The sequence below is a fragment of the Rutidosis leptorrhynchoides genome, chromosome 7, assembly GCF_046630445.1.
Source record: "Rutidosis leptorrhynchoides isolate AG116_Rl617_1_P2 chromosome 7, CSIRO_AGI_Rlap_v1, whole genome shotgun sequence".
NCBI classification, from domain to species: Eukaryota; Viridiplantae; Streptophyta; class Magnoliopsida; order Asterales; family Asteraceae; genus Rutidosis; species Rutidosis leptorrhynchoides.
Genome location: NC_092339.1, coordinates 53,471,358 through 53,487,001, shown reverse-complemented (window position 1 = coordinate 53,487,001; position 15,644 = coordinate 53,471,358).

Genomic DNA, 15,644 nt, shown 5'->3' with positions numbered 1-15,644 from the left:
TAATCACTAGAACATAGTTTAGTTAATTCTAAACTTGTTCGCAAACAAAAGTTAATCCTTCTAACTTGACTTTTAAAATTAACTAAACACATGTTCTATATCTATATGATATGCTAACTTAATGATTTAAAACCTGGAAACACGAAAAACACTGTAAAACCGGATTTACGCCGTCGTAGTAACACCGCGGGCTGTTTTGGGTTAGTTAATTAAAAACTATGATAAACTTTGATTTAAAAGTTGTAATTCTGAGAAAATAATTTTTATTATGAACATGAAACTATATCCAAAAATTATGGTTAAACTCAAAGTGGAAGTATGTTTTCTAAAATGGTCATCTAGACGTCGTTCTTTCGACTGAAATGACTACCTTTACAAAAACGACTTGTAACTTATTTTTCCGACTATAAACCTATACTTTTTCTGTTTAGATTCATAAAATAGAGTTCAATATGAAACCATAGCAATTTGATTCACTCAAAACGGATTTAAAATGAAGAAGTTATGGGTAAAACAAGATTGGATAATTTTTCTCATTTTAGCTACGTGAAAATTGGTAACAAATCTATTCCAACCATAACTTAATCAACTTGTATTGTATATTATGTAATCTTGAGATACCATAGACACGTATACAATGTTTCGACCTATCATGTCGACACATCTATATATATTTCGGAACAACCATAGACACTCTATATGTGAATGTTGGAGTTAGCTATACAGGGTTGAGGTTGATTCCAAAATATATATAGTTTGAGTTGTGATCAATACTGAGATACGTATACACTGGGTCATGGATTGATTCAAGATAATATTTATCGATTTATTTCTGTACATCTAACTGTGGACAACTACTTGTAGGTTACTAACGAGGACAGCTGACTTAATAAACTTAAAACATCAAAATATATTAAAAGTGTTGTAAATATATTTTGAACATACTTTAATATATATGTATATCTATATATTGTTATAGGTTCGTGAATCAACAGTGGCCAAGTCTTAGTTCTCAACGAAGTAAAAATCTGTGAAAATGAGTTATAGTCCCACTTTTAAAATCTAATATTTTTGGGATGAGAATACATGCAGGTTTTATAAATGATTTACAAAATAGACACAAGTACGTGAAACTACATTCTATGGTTGAATTATCGAAATCGAATATGCCCCTTTTTATTAAGTCTGGTAATCTAAGAATTAGGGAACAGACACCCTAATTGACGTGAATCCTAAAGATAGATCTATTGGGCCTAACAAACCCCATCCAAAGTACCAGATGCTTTAGTACTTCGAAATTTATATCATATCCGAAGGGTGTCCCGGAATGATGGGGATATTCTTATATATGCATCTTGTTAATGTCGGTTACTAGGTGTTCACCATATGAATGATTTTTATCTCTATGTATGGGATGTGTATTGAAATATGAAATCTTGTGGTCTATTGTTACGATTTGATATATATAGGTTAAACCTATAACTCACCAACATTTTTGTTGACGTTTAAAGCATGTTTATTCTCAGGTGAATATTAAGAGCTTCCGCTGTTGCATACTAAAATAAGGACAAGATTTGGAGTCCATGTTTGTATGATATTGTGTAAAAACTGCATTCAAGAAACTGATTTCGATGTAACATACTTGTATTGTACACCATTATGTAATGGTCGTGTGTAAACATGATATTTTAGATTATCATTATTTGATAATCTACGTAAAGCTTTTTAAACCTTTATTTATGAAATAAAGGTTATGGTTTGTTTTAAAAATGAATGCAGTCTTTGAAAAACGTCTCATATAGAGGTCAAAACCTCGCAACGAAATCAATTAATATGGAACGTTTTTAATCAATAAGAACGGGACATTTCATAGATAAAAGGGGTGTTGACCTACATAGTGTTCGATGCCCCCTTTGTGACGACGATATTGAAACAACAGATCATACCTTGTTATTTTGTTCGTTTGCTCAAGATATTTGGAGCCGAATCAATAGTTGGTGGGGGTTGGGTTCGTTTTCGAATCTTAGTTTCAATGAGATTCTTAGAGGAAACTCCGGTGTCTCTATGTCTCCTTTCGGGAAGAAAATTTGGCAAGCTATCGAGTGGATAAGTGCGTTCTACATTTGGAAGAACCGTAATAATCGAGTGTTTCGCGGAAATGCGTGGAGTGTAGCGGTTACTCTTAATGAAATCCAGGTCAAATCGTTCGAATGGATTTCAGTTCGTAATAGAGGAAAAAAATTTGACTGGTTTACTTGGTTGAGCAACCCTCTCATATATCTTTCGAGCTAGTTTTTCTTATATGGTTGCTCACTTCGCAACCTAATTATTGTGATGTAATTTTTGTACGTTGTTATATTTTTCGTGATTAATAATATTCCTTGCTTTTCAAAAAAAAAATATATGAAGGTCTTGATGCATTAGCTATGATGTGTAATCATTCACCTTGTAGAAAGTTCATCCGTTCATCACATGTGTACCAGGTTATAAAAAAACTACGTGAGTCACCAAATGAAGACATTGCTAGCAGTGCTACTCTCATTTTCAAAAGAAGTAGAAATCTTTTCATGTGATGTACAATCCCCTTGTAAATTGTCACTTATTACACTGCAGTTCAGGATTAGTTATCATTCTACTAGAATTTCAATTATGAGGTTGTTACAAGGATTGATATAAATGTTAACAAAACAATAAAAAGGTAGTGCAGGTTTGAAAATTTCTAATGATAAACGGAGATCTAACTAGATTTGGTCGGTAAATATGAATAAGAAAAGAAGAAGATGATGATGAGTTGGGTCATTATTAGGTCAGAGTGACAAACAAAATAATATGTCTCGATATCTCTTTGCATTTGATCTACAGTAAAATTACTTTTCCCATGTAAATGTAAATATACTCATTGACTAGTTTTTAACCATCAAATTGCCAATATAAGGTTTCTCAATTTACTTGTTATTTGCTGACAAGTAATCATTCATCAGTCAAAGTCCTTTATGTTGGAAACTAAACTTGATTGTGGGCTATTTGTTTTGGATTTGGGCTTGCAAGTATACAAATATTTTGGATCAAGATTATAGCCCATTATGTAGAAGCTTCTTGTAATATGTAGTAGTGAAAGTGTGTAGAATGTGTGTAGAATAATCTTGTAAAATATCTAGGTCTAGAAATACTAGGAAATATCTAGATAGTAGTAGATGATGGAGTGATCTAGACTACTCCATTGAGTAGTATAAATAGAGGGCTTCACCCCTCATTTGTAATCAAGCAAAGCAAGCAATAAGCAATAAAAGAAAAGCTTTCAAGATCAATCTAACTTCTAAAAATCATCAATCCACTCTTCCACAAATAATATACATAACCTCCTATTTCCAACAAATTGGTATCAGAGCTTGGTTCGACAAGATGATGGCCAACAATGTCATCACATTTCCTCGCCTCACAAAGGATAATTATGATCGATGGAGCATCCAAATGAAGACCTTCCTAGGTGGACAAGACTTATGGGAGATTGTGGAGGAAGGCTATGAGGAACCTGCAGAAAAAGGTCCTCTCGGCAAGGAGAAAAAATTAATGAAGACGAACGATCAAAAGGCTCTTTCCATCATCCAACAAAGTGTAGATGATGGAGCTTTTGAGAAAATTGCAAGTGCAACCACCGCCAAGAAAGCATGGGAGATCTTGGAGAATTCTTATAAGGGAGTTGATAAGGTGAAAAAGGTTCGACTACAAACACTACGAGGTGAGTTCGAATCCTTAAATAAGAAAGACTCAGAAACAATTTCTGATTATTTTACAAGAGTCTTGGCTATTGTCAATCAATTAAAGAGGAATGGTGAAACTCTAAGTGATGTAAGAGTCATTGAGAAGATTCTTAGATCATTAGATTCGAAATTCGACTATATAGTCGTAGCCATCGAAGAATCTAAAGATCTAGAATCAATGACTATAGATGAACTCATGGGTTCACTACAAGCCCATGAAGAGAGGTTCAATAAGAAAAATAAGGAGCCTTTGGAGCAAGCTTTACAAGCAAAACTGTCTTTCAAGGAAGAGAGTAGTGAAAAGACTCATCAACCGAGTCAACGAGGTCGTGGTCAAGTACGTGGCCGAGGACGAGGACAAGGATATATCAAACGTGGAGGTTATAGTTCTTACAGAAATGAAGAAAGAAGTCAAAATTTTCACCCGACAAGAGGTCGCGGCAGAGGCTACACAAGTAGAAGGCCAAGGTATGACAATTCTCAAACCAAATGCTATAATTGTCATAAATTTGGCCATTATGCTTCGGAATGCGAGAAGTCAGACAATTACGTGCAAGAAAGAGCAAATTTAGTGCAAGAAGATACCGAAGCCGTGAAAAACACTTTGTTACTAGCATGCAAAGGTGAAGATAACGGAGAATCAAATTTGTGGTATCTCGACACGGGTGCAAGCAACCATATGTGCGGTGACAAAAACATGTTTGTGGAGTTAGACGAGGTAATTAGTGGAAATATCACCTTCGGAGATTCCTCTAAAGTCCCGGTTAAAGGCAAAGGTAAGATTCTCATCCGCTTGAAAAATGGAAGGCATCAATTTATCTCTAACGTGTATTATGTGCCTAATATGAAGACGAATATACTGAGTATTGGACAACTCTTAGAGAAAGGCTATGATATTCACATGATAAATCGTACTCTTTCTTTAAGAGACCAAAAAGGAGGTTTGATTGCTAAGGTGCCAATGTCAACGAATAGGATGTTCATGCTAAATATTCAACATGACATTCCAAGATGTTTAAAAGCATGTTTCAAAGATAATTCTTGGCTTTGGCACATGAGATATGGGCACTTAAATTTTGGAGGGTTAAAATTATTATCAAGTAAAGGAATGGTGAAGGGTTTGCCTCCAATTAATCATCCGGATCAAATATGTGAAGGATGCCTTCTAGGAAAGCACTTCCGAAACAGTTTTCCAATAGAAGCTTCTAGTAGAGCGAAGAAACCTCTAGAACTTATTCACACGGATGTGTGTGGACCCATAAGCCCACCGTCTTTTGGTAAAAATAGATATTTTCTTCTATTCATTGATGATTTTAGTCGAAAGACATGGGTCTATTTTCTAAAAGAAAAGTCGGAAGCTTTTGGAATGTTCAAGAAGTTTAAAGCGTTTGTGGAGAATCAAAGTGGTCTCACCATAAAGGCGATGAGATCCGATCGTGGAGGAGAGTTTACATCCAAGGAATTCAAGGAATTTTGCGACAACAATGGCTTACGACGTCCTCTAACTCTTCCATATTCACCTCAACAAAATGGTGTTGCGGAAAGAAAAAATAGGACCATTCTTGATATGGCACGGAGTATGTTAAAGAGCAAAAGGATGCCTAAGGAGTTTTGGGCTGAGGCAGTGGACTGTGCAATCTATCTAGCAAATCGCTCGCCCACTAGAAGCGTCAAGAACAAAACGCCCATTGAAGCTTGGAGTGGAAGGAAGCCCGGCATCTTACACCTTCGAGTGTTCGGAAGTGTGGCATATGCTCATGTGCCAGATCAGAAGAGGACGAAGCTCGATGATAAAAGCGAGAAACTCATATTCGTGGGCTATGACTCAAGTTCGAAGGGTTACAAGTTATACAATCCCAAGACTGGTAAAGTAATCTCAAGTCGAGATGTGGTGTTCAATGAAGAAGCAACATGGGATTGGAATGTTCCCGAAGAGGAGAACTACGACTTTCTCCCTTATCCATTCGAGAGTACTGCAAGGAACGAAGAATATATAGAAGTTCAAGAATCTTCTAGTACACCATCTCCGCACTCTCCACGTACTCCAACCACTACACCTAATGAAGTGACACCAACATCAGGAGGAGAATCAAGTAGGCTACAACATCACACAAGGAGCATTGAGGAGTTGTACGAGGTAACCCAGCCTATGGAGGATCTATCATTGTTCTGTCTTCTTGCCGACTGTGAGCCAATAAGTTATGAAGATGCAGCAAAAAGCCAAAAGTGGAAACGTGCTATGGACGAAGAGATTCAAGCAATCGAGAAGAATAGTACGTGGGATCTTGCCACACTACCAAAGGGACATAAGGCTATTGGTGTAAAATGGGTGTACAAGGCCAAGAAGAATTCCAAAGGTGAAGTTGAAAGATATAAGGCAAGGTTGGTGGCGAAGGGATATAGTCAACGAGCCGGCATAGACTATGACGAGGTATTTGCTCCCGTTGCTCGTCTAGAAACTATAAGATTGATAATCTCACTTGCGGCTCAACATAATTGGAAGATTTATCAAATGGATGTCAAATCTGCGTTCCTTAATGGCCACTTAGAAGAAGAAGTCTATATAGAACAACCTTTGGGATACATCGTGAAAGGCCAAGAGAATAAGGTGCTAAAATTGAAAAAGGCCTTATACGGGTTGAAGCAAGCGCCTCGGGCATGGAATAGCAGGATAGACAAGTATTTCCAACAGAATGACTTTACGAAATGCCCCCATGAGCATGCCCTCTACACCAAAGTTAGCAATGATGGAGATGTTATGATTGTGTGCCTATACGTGGATGACTTGATATTCACCGGTAGTAATCCCAAAATGTTTGAGGAGTTCAAGAAAGCAATGGTTCGGGAGTTCGAGATGACCGACATTGGACTTATGGCTTACTATCTTGGGATCGAGGTAAAACAAAAGAAAGAAGGAATATTCATATCCCAAGAAGGTTATGCGAATGAGGTGCTCAAGAAGTTTAAGATGAATGACTGCAAGTCAATGAATACACCGGTGGATTGCAATCTCAAATTGTCAAAAGATGATGAAGGACACTTGGTGGACCCAACACAATACAAGAGTTTGGTTGGAAGTCTGAGGTACCTAACCTGCACGAGGCCAGATATTCTCTACGGAGTTGGACTAGTAAGTCGATACATGGAAGCACCTACAATAAATCACTTGAAGGCGGCCAAGAGGATACTTCGCTACATCAAAGGTACGATTGACTATGGCCTGTTTTATTCGCCTTCTGAGCACTTCAAGCTAGTTGGATACAATGATAGTGATTGGGCTGGAGACATAGATGATCGTAAGAGTACGAGTGGTTTCGTGTTCTATATGGGAGATACGGCGTTCACATGGAGCTCGAAGAAGCAACCCATTGTGACTCTGTCAACGTGTGAAGCCGAGTTTGTAGCAGCAACATCGTGCACCTGTCATGCAATATGGCTCAGGAAGTTACTAAATGAGCTTAAGTTTTTTCAAAAGGAAGCTACGGAGATATATGTGGATAACAAGTCTGCGATTGCTCTAGCAAAGAATCCAATCTTCCATGATCGAAGCAAGCACATCGATACGAAATACCATTTCATCAGGGAGTGTGTTACAAATAAAGAGGTGCAGATAAAGTACACGAAGTCATTCGACCAAGTTGCTGATATTTTCACAAAGCCTCTAAAACACGAGACTTTTCAGAGATTACGGAATATGCTCGGAGTGACGAAATCAAGTTTAAGGGGGGCTGTTGGAAACTAAACTTGATTGTGGGCTATTTGTTTTGGATTTGGGCTTGCAAGTATACAAATATTTTGGATCAAGATTATAGCCCATTATGTAGAAGCTTCTTGTAATATGTAGTAGTGAAAGTGTGTAGAATGTGTGTAGAATAATCTTGTAAAATATCTAGGTCTAGAAATACTAGGAAATATCTAGATAGTAGTAGATGATGGAGTGATCTAGACTACTCCATTGAGTAGTATAAATAGAGGGCTTCACCCCTCATTTGTAATCAAGCAAAGCAAGCAATAAGCAATAAAAGAAAAGCTTTCAAGATCAATCTAACTTCTAAAAATCATCAATCCACTCTTCCACAAATAATATACATAACCTCCTATTTCCAACACTTTATACATTTTGTTGAATATCCAGATTTGATCTTTGTATAAAGCTTATGTTTTTGTTTTTGGGTAAAGAAAGCGTATTGAGCAGGTAGGCTACAGCTGTGTTATTTATGGTTTTTGTGTTTTACTTTAGGTACTGGTATTGTTCTGAAATATACGGAGTAGTTTATTTCTCATAACTGACAAATGCGTACATCCAAATCCAAGTATATATAGCGAATACAAAGGGTCTAACCCTGCATATAAATGGGCCTAACCACACAGGCTATATTAAAGTCCGCTAAAGGTAACGTAGTAGTAATAGAGAGGATAAAGTTTAGTCAGTCATATATTTGGAAATGCGTACACCAACCTTTTGAAGAAGTCCCTGAACGCCCTCTGATGCTATCAAACACCCCCCAAAATTTTGTGTGCATGAGTGCATGACGCCCCATTATGGGTGTTTTTGAACTGAAAAATCCCTGCAATGTCCCGTTAAAACTGGTCTTACTACGATGATATGACGTTATACATTTTATTTTCAGAAAGCGTATATGATGAGTATAAAAACAGATTTTTTTTTTTAAAATGGTAATAATTTTGATCCCACTTTCAAAAATGGAAAAAAAGTAAATGTCGTTGCAAAAATGGTAAAACCGAAGTTTGGAACTTCGGGTTTGCCATTTCCGATGTTTCAAACTTCGATTTTGGGTGGTCTGTCAGCAGAAACCCTAAACTGAAGTTTGGAACTTCGGTTTTGACCAAATCCGAAGTTCCAAACTTCGGTTTTGGTTATTTTTTTTTTAAACACTAATTTTACAAATAACTTGGTTTTGATAGTTAATTTACAGTTTCATACGCTAATATTACTTTAAAAATATATAATAACATTACAAACAATAAAATATTAATATTATTAGTAAGATGCAAATACAAATTTTTTGAACAACACTTTTATTAATATCAGAATCACGGTTACATTTTTTTGAAAATAAAAATACATAATTTAAAACAACACATAGAAATTTAACACATAATTAAATTAGATGCAATGGAAGAGGTTGGTTTTTCACAATTGCTTCGTTTTTTTATCATAATCCATTCATCTTCCTCACAAAGATGCTCGAATTTTCCTTTACCTTCATTCCAAAACATCACGCCCGAATGTTCAACCGTAATGTTTTCTTTGAGCCACTCAAACACCTTCGAAATTGTTGTCATCTGAATAACATCCACATTTTGAAAGTACTTATATTTGTACCCATAGTAAAACTTTTTTTGTGTTGAAAACTGTCCATTCCAATAGACATTAATTTGAATAGGAATTGGTGACATGTTTACAAAATTAAAATTTATGTTTGGAGAAGGGAGAATAGAGTGATACATCCGTTTGTTGTAATAGATGTCGGTTTATATAGTGTAGCTAAAATTGAAAAACCGACATTTTAAAGTTCGGTTTCAGTAAAAGCTGCCGAACAGTAAAAGGTAACAGTAAAAGGTAACAGTAACATATCTTTAATTGCTTTTTATGACATGTCTAGTACCTGACAAACCGAAGTTTCAAACATCGGTTTTGCATGTTTTTTTTCTGATAGGTCTGAAACCGAACTTTAAAACTTCGGTTATTTGTAGATTCGGGCTTATAAAAGTGATTTGTGATTGTTTCATAAATACATAACAAAAAATGAATCCGAAATACGTATCAATTGACGTGCATCATGGTTGTGATTTTGAATGGAATGATGGTAAAACGGAACTCTCTAAAGGGCCTAAAATGACGTTTGATAACGTAGATGTTCGGGGCTTTAGTATGGAAAAGTTGAATGAGTTTCTTCGAGAAAAGCTACCAAAGAATCCACGTTCAATGGACATATACTACTACAAACCAGGAGCAAGTGAAGCCGAAGCAATGTGCTATGATGAAGAATGGTATACATTAGTAGGGAAAGCGTGTATACTTTCAGAAAATATCGAGTTGTATGTTTTATTTGGAGTTTTTGAAGACGCACTAGAGTTCGATACGATGTATAATAGTCATGGTGAATACTATTATGCACCTAGACCTTTTATAAATTAAAGTTACTTGTAATAGATTAGTAACTTGAATAAGATTAGTAACATGGCAATTTTATTATTTCAACAACACTTTTTTATTCATAAACAGAATTAGCGATTACAAGAAAAAAACTACAAGAAACAAAGTACAACAAACTAAATACAACAAATTACTAATGAAAACCTATGGCATTCTAGTAGTTGGACAAGTGTTCCTGTTGTGACCTTCAGTCCTGCATATACCACACTTTGGTTTTTGCTTTTCACATTGTTGAGGGACTCAGCAATATTTGTCGTTGTGTTACCCGAACAACTCCTCTGACTGTCCTTATACACAGTCCATTTGCCTACATCAGCATCTTGCAAATATTGCCAAGCCTCAACACTAGCTTGTTTGATGGCTCTGAAAGCATTCTTGTACAATATTTGATTTGTTGTTGAACCGACTGTCTAACACAAGTGTTTGAGCGATTTCACTTTAGTATATTTGTGTGATGCCCCGTACAAAACCATCGTGTATGAATCATCAACAACAGGATCATTACAAGGTTAAGTACTATATGCTGTAATAAAAGAAGTTGCATTCACGATAGAAAGATGACGTCATGATCGACATCAAATGTTTTACACCAACAGTATGCTTCTACGAATAGCAAGCATAAATAAATGTATGTGACCCTTAGGTCATTACAAAACATAGTTTCAAATGTATTAAAGTTTGAATGCAAGATAAAGTGTTTCATGCAGTTGACATCTCTAAAGCAGCGGGTGTCTACAGCAAGTCTAGTAACACAGCGGAAGCAACCGTAAGCACTTGAGAAAAACATGCTTAAATACGTCAACACAAAGGTTGGTGAGCTATAGTTTAAGTATAACAGTATGTAAGGTAGGCCACGCGATTTCAGTGCTACAAAGAGCGTTTCAAAACAGTATGATAAAGTATATGTTAATCGTGGGCACTTGGTAACTAACTTAACGTTTATACCCCCTGAAAGTACACTTGGCAAGTGCGTATGTTTACGAAGCATTAAACACTCGTTAAATGCTAGAGCAACTAGCCCGAGTGGGGATGTCAAACCCTATGGATCCATATCTAAGATTCGCGTTCACCGGTTCAAAAACTAATGACTAAACGTTACCGAGCTAAAGGGAATGTTTATGCCGTTGTATAACCCACACATATATAAGTTTAAGTACTCGTGCCTAGTATGTAAAACGTAAAATGCGCATGTATTCTCAGTTCCCAAAATAGTTAAAGTAAAAAGGGAATGCTATAACTCACAATGATAAAGTAGCGGTAAAGTATGAGTCGGAAAGTAAGCAAGTATGTAGGTTGTCCAAACGGGTCCTCAACCTAAGTCAAATATCACTAAGTCAGTAAATCGTCCCAATTGGTTTAAATGTATGTAAATAAGGTCTTAAAGGTCATCATCATTCATCATCAAACAAAAGGTGTAAAGTAAGTTTCGTTCATGAAAGAAGTTTAAAACAAAGGCTGACTTCGGTCAGTCACCACGGCCTCAATACCTACTGAAATAAGGTGAGACCAGTGGCCATGGTTCCGTATATGAGTCCTTTAGTGGTGGTAAAAATTACAGAAGCAAACTCATCTTCGTTTGACCGTGGCGACGGTCTAAGTGCGAGTAGGTCAGAATTTTCAGTACAACGTTAAATGGACATAGCGACGATCAGAGGGCCATAAATCCTAAACCGTAACTCGGATTAAGACGAGTCCTATATGAAAAGTTATCTAATCGAACAGAGATATCTGGAAATCATATTTACAGTAGCCCAGGTCATACGGGTCAGACACAGAAACAGTAAAACATTAGGTCCGGTGGGTTCTTGGTGTTCGATGCTTATCACGGTTCTCATCCTTGATGCATATAGCTTCAAGTGTACAACTCGTTGATGTGTTTGCATCATCTTAACCAAGGTTTCACCATCATAACACTTGTGCAAGTCCAAGACATGTATCACAACTCATTTAAGTGTTGCAAGTGTTTTGATGAACCAAAGTTACATCAAAGTCTTAGATTTGACACATACATGAACTATAAAAGTAATATTAACCAAGTTTTGACTATTATGACACAAGTGTAGGTCTAAGACATGTAGCACAACTCACTTAAGAGTTGTATGAAGTTTGATGAACCAAAGTTACATCAAGGTCTTAGATCTAACATATACATGAACTTTAAAACTAATATTAAGTTACAAACTTGAAAGTGAACTTATGAAATCAAGATCTTAAGTTGTAGAACATAGTTCTTAGTTAGATCTTGAAGATCCTAGACCCAAAAGTCTAGATCTAACATAAGTGTACAAAGTTATAATTAAAGAAAGCTTACTTACATGTTCTTGAACTTTCAAAGTTAATTTTAGTTCAAGAAAGTATGAGATCAAGACTAACTTGTAATACTTGACCATTTAAACTAACAAACATGAAATTAAAGTGCATAATACAAAGAAATAAACTAAATAAGCAAGTAATAAGTTCATGGGTTTCATACTTTAAAGATTCAAACCAAAGTTTGATCGTTAAGAATGTAAACTTTAAGTTTACAAACATGAATTACAAGTATGCTTTTAACAACACATGAACTTTAATCTTTTAACAAGTATTATGGAAGAATCAAAACATAAACTTGATTCTCCTAGTTTCTTTATGTTCTTGCATAAACAAGATAAAATGAAGAATCAAACTAAAGAGTTTGATTCTTGATAACATGTAAGTAATTAACAACAAAGAACAAGTAATCAAATAACAAAAGAATGATGATGATTATGTGTTATGGTTCGGTTTTACAAAGAAAAGAAGAAGAGAAAAAGTTCAAGTTGCTTACAAGAATTAGAGAGAAAAGAAAGAAAGTTGGAAGTATGAAATGAAGTGTGTGTTTGAGAATGAAAGAATAAGTGAATACTAGTAACAACTTAGCAAACTTTGAAAGCCAAAACCCACTCCCCAAGGCCTACTAGGCCGACGGTCTTCAAAGGGGGAGGGAGGAGGAAGTTGTCCACTAGGTTAATGCATGTAAAAGTCTTTAAAGTTGGTTATATGGGGTGGTTTCATGGGGATCATGGTGTAACTAGATTCTTTGCAAGTATTAAACTAACTAGTTAGGTGTTAAGTGATACTTACATGAAGAGTTGGGCTAGTTAGTCCATTAAAGAAGTAGGGTGGACTTATAAGCCCAATATTATGAGTTCATAACATTAATCAAGCCCAAGTTCAAGTAATTCCCAAGTAAATCCAATTAAAGCCCAAGTAATTAACTAATAACCATAGTTAATCAAAATGATTAATAAGACTTAATCATGAATGTAAATAATACTCAAAAATATTATTCGGGTAATGTACGTATGTCACAAAGACGTTTCGGGCATTCAAAGTCAAGTATGATCAATCATGGTAACGAGTAAATGTAATAACATACATTTAATAAATCACAAGTATTAATAATATCAATTATTAATAAATAAACGTTGGAAAATCCAAGGTCGTTACATTACCCACCTGTTAAAGAAAATTTCGTCCCGAAATTTTAAGCTGAGGTAGACGGAGGAGTCGGGAAAAGGTGAGGATACTTCCGCATCATTTGATCCTCTCACTCCCAGGTAAACTCAGGTCCTCGTTTGGCATTCCATCGTACTCGGACGATCGGAATCTTGTTGCGTTTCAAAGTTTTGATCTCACGATCCATAATTTCAACAGGTTCTTCCACAAAGTGGAGTTTGTCATCAATTGTAAGTTCTTCAAGTGGTATGATAAGTTCAGGTGCAGCAAGACACTTCTTCAAGTTTGACACGTGGAAGGTAGGATGAACTGAACTCAATTGAGCTGGAAGATCTAAACGGTATGCAACGGGTCCAACACGTTCCAAGATTTCAAAAGGACCAATGTATCGCTGGTTTAACTTTCCGCGCTTTCCAAAACGAATCACACATTTCCAAGGTGCAACCTTCAACATTACACGGTCACCGACGTTGAATTCAAAGTCTTTACATTTAAGATCGGCATAACTCTTTTGACGGTCACGAGCAGTCTTAAGTCTAGCTTGGATCTGAGCAATCTTCTCCGTTGTTTCATAGACTACGTCAGGTCCGGTGATTTGCTTTTCGCCTACTTCGGCCCAACAAATAGGAGATCGGCACTTGCAGCCATACAACGCTTCAAAAGGTGCGGCATTAATGCTAGAGTGATAACTGTTGTTGTAAGAAAATTCGGCGAGTGGAAAATGCCTTTCCCAGGCCTTTCCGAAATCAATGACACATGCACGCAACATGTCCTCCAAAGTCTGAATGGTTCGTTCACTTTGCCCGTCGGTCTGTGGGTGATAAGCTGTACTCATGTCGAGACGGGTTCCCATGGCTTCTTGCAAAGAACGCCAAAATCTAGAAGCAAAACGGGGATCGCGTTCCGAGATGATCGATAAAGGTACACCATGATGAGATACAACCTCCTTGATGTATAATTGAGCTAGTCTCTCCATCGTATCTGTTTCCTTCATCGCTAGGAAGTGTGCAGATTTGGTAGGGCGGTCAACGATGACCCAGATGGTATCGTATCCACCCACCGTCTTCGGCAGCTTAGTAATGAAATCCATTGTGATCCTTTCCCACTTCTATTATGGGATTTCTGGTTGTTGAAGTAACCCATAAGGTCTTTGATGCTCGGCTTTAACCTTCGAGCAAGTCAAACACATACCAACATAAGTCGCAACGTCCTTCTTAAGATTCGGCAAACAATACTATTCTTTAAGGTCGTGGTACATTTTTCCCGCTCCAGGATGAATCGAATATCTCGATTTGTGTGCTTCATCAAGTATAAGGTTTCGTAGATCTCCATAACAGGGTATCCAAATTATTCCGGCATAACATCGGAGTCCAGACTCTCTAACCTCGAATCGAGAGACAAGTATGTTCAAATGTTCATGAGTTATATTCTCCTTCTTGAGAGCCTCATCTTGGGCTACTCGGATCTGGCTGTTGAGGTTCGAATGGATGGTGATGTTCAGAGCCCTAACACGAAGAGGTGCCGTCCTCTCCTTTCGGCTTAAAGCGTCAGCTACAACATTGGCCTTGCCAGGATGATAACGAAGTTTACAATCGTAGTCGTTGAGCGTCTCAATCCATCGACGCTGTCTCATATTCAGTTGCTTCTGATCAAAGATGTGCTGGAGACTCTTGTGATCGGTGAAGATAGTACTCTTAGTTCCATACAAATAGTGTCTCCACAATTTGAGCGCAAAGACAACGTCTCCGAGTTCGAGATCGTGAGTAGTGTAGTTCCGTTCGTGAATCTTCAGTTGACGAGAAGCATAGGCAATAACCTTTGATCGTTGCATTAGTACACAACCAAAACCGCTTTTCGAAGCATCGCAATAAACAACAAAGTCATCACTGCCCTCAGGAAGTGATAAGATAGGTGCGGTGGTTAACTTCTTCTTCATAGTTTGAAATGCTGATTCGTGTGCGGGTTCCCAAATGAACTTCTTCCCCTTGTGAGTCAGTGCGGTCAAAGGACGCGCAATCAGAAAGAATCCTTCAATAAACCTTCGGTAGTAACCGGCGAGACCTAGGAATTGGCGAATGTGATTTGGAGTAGTGGGGGTCTCCCACTTGCTGATAGCTTCAATCTTGGCGGGATCAACTTTGATACCCTGGTCGCTCACAACATGACCCAGAAATTGAACTTCCTTCAACCAAAATTCACACTTGGAGAATTTGGCGTAAAGTTGC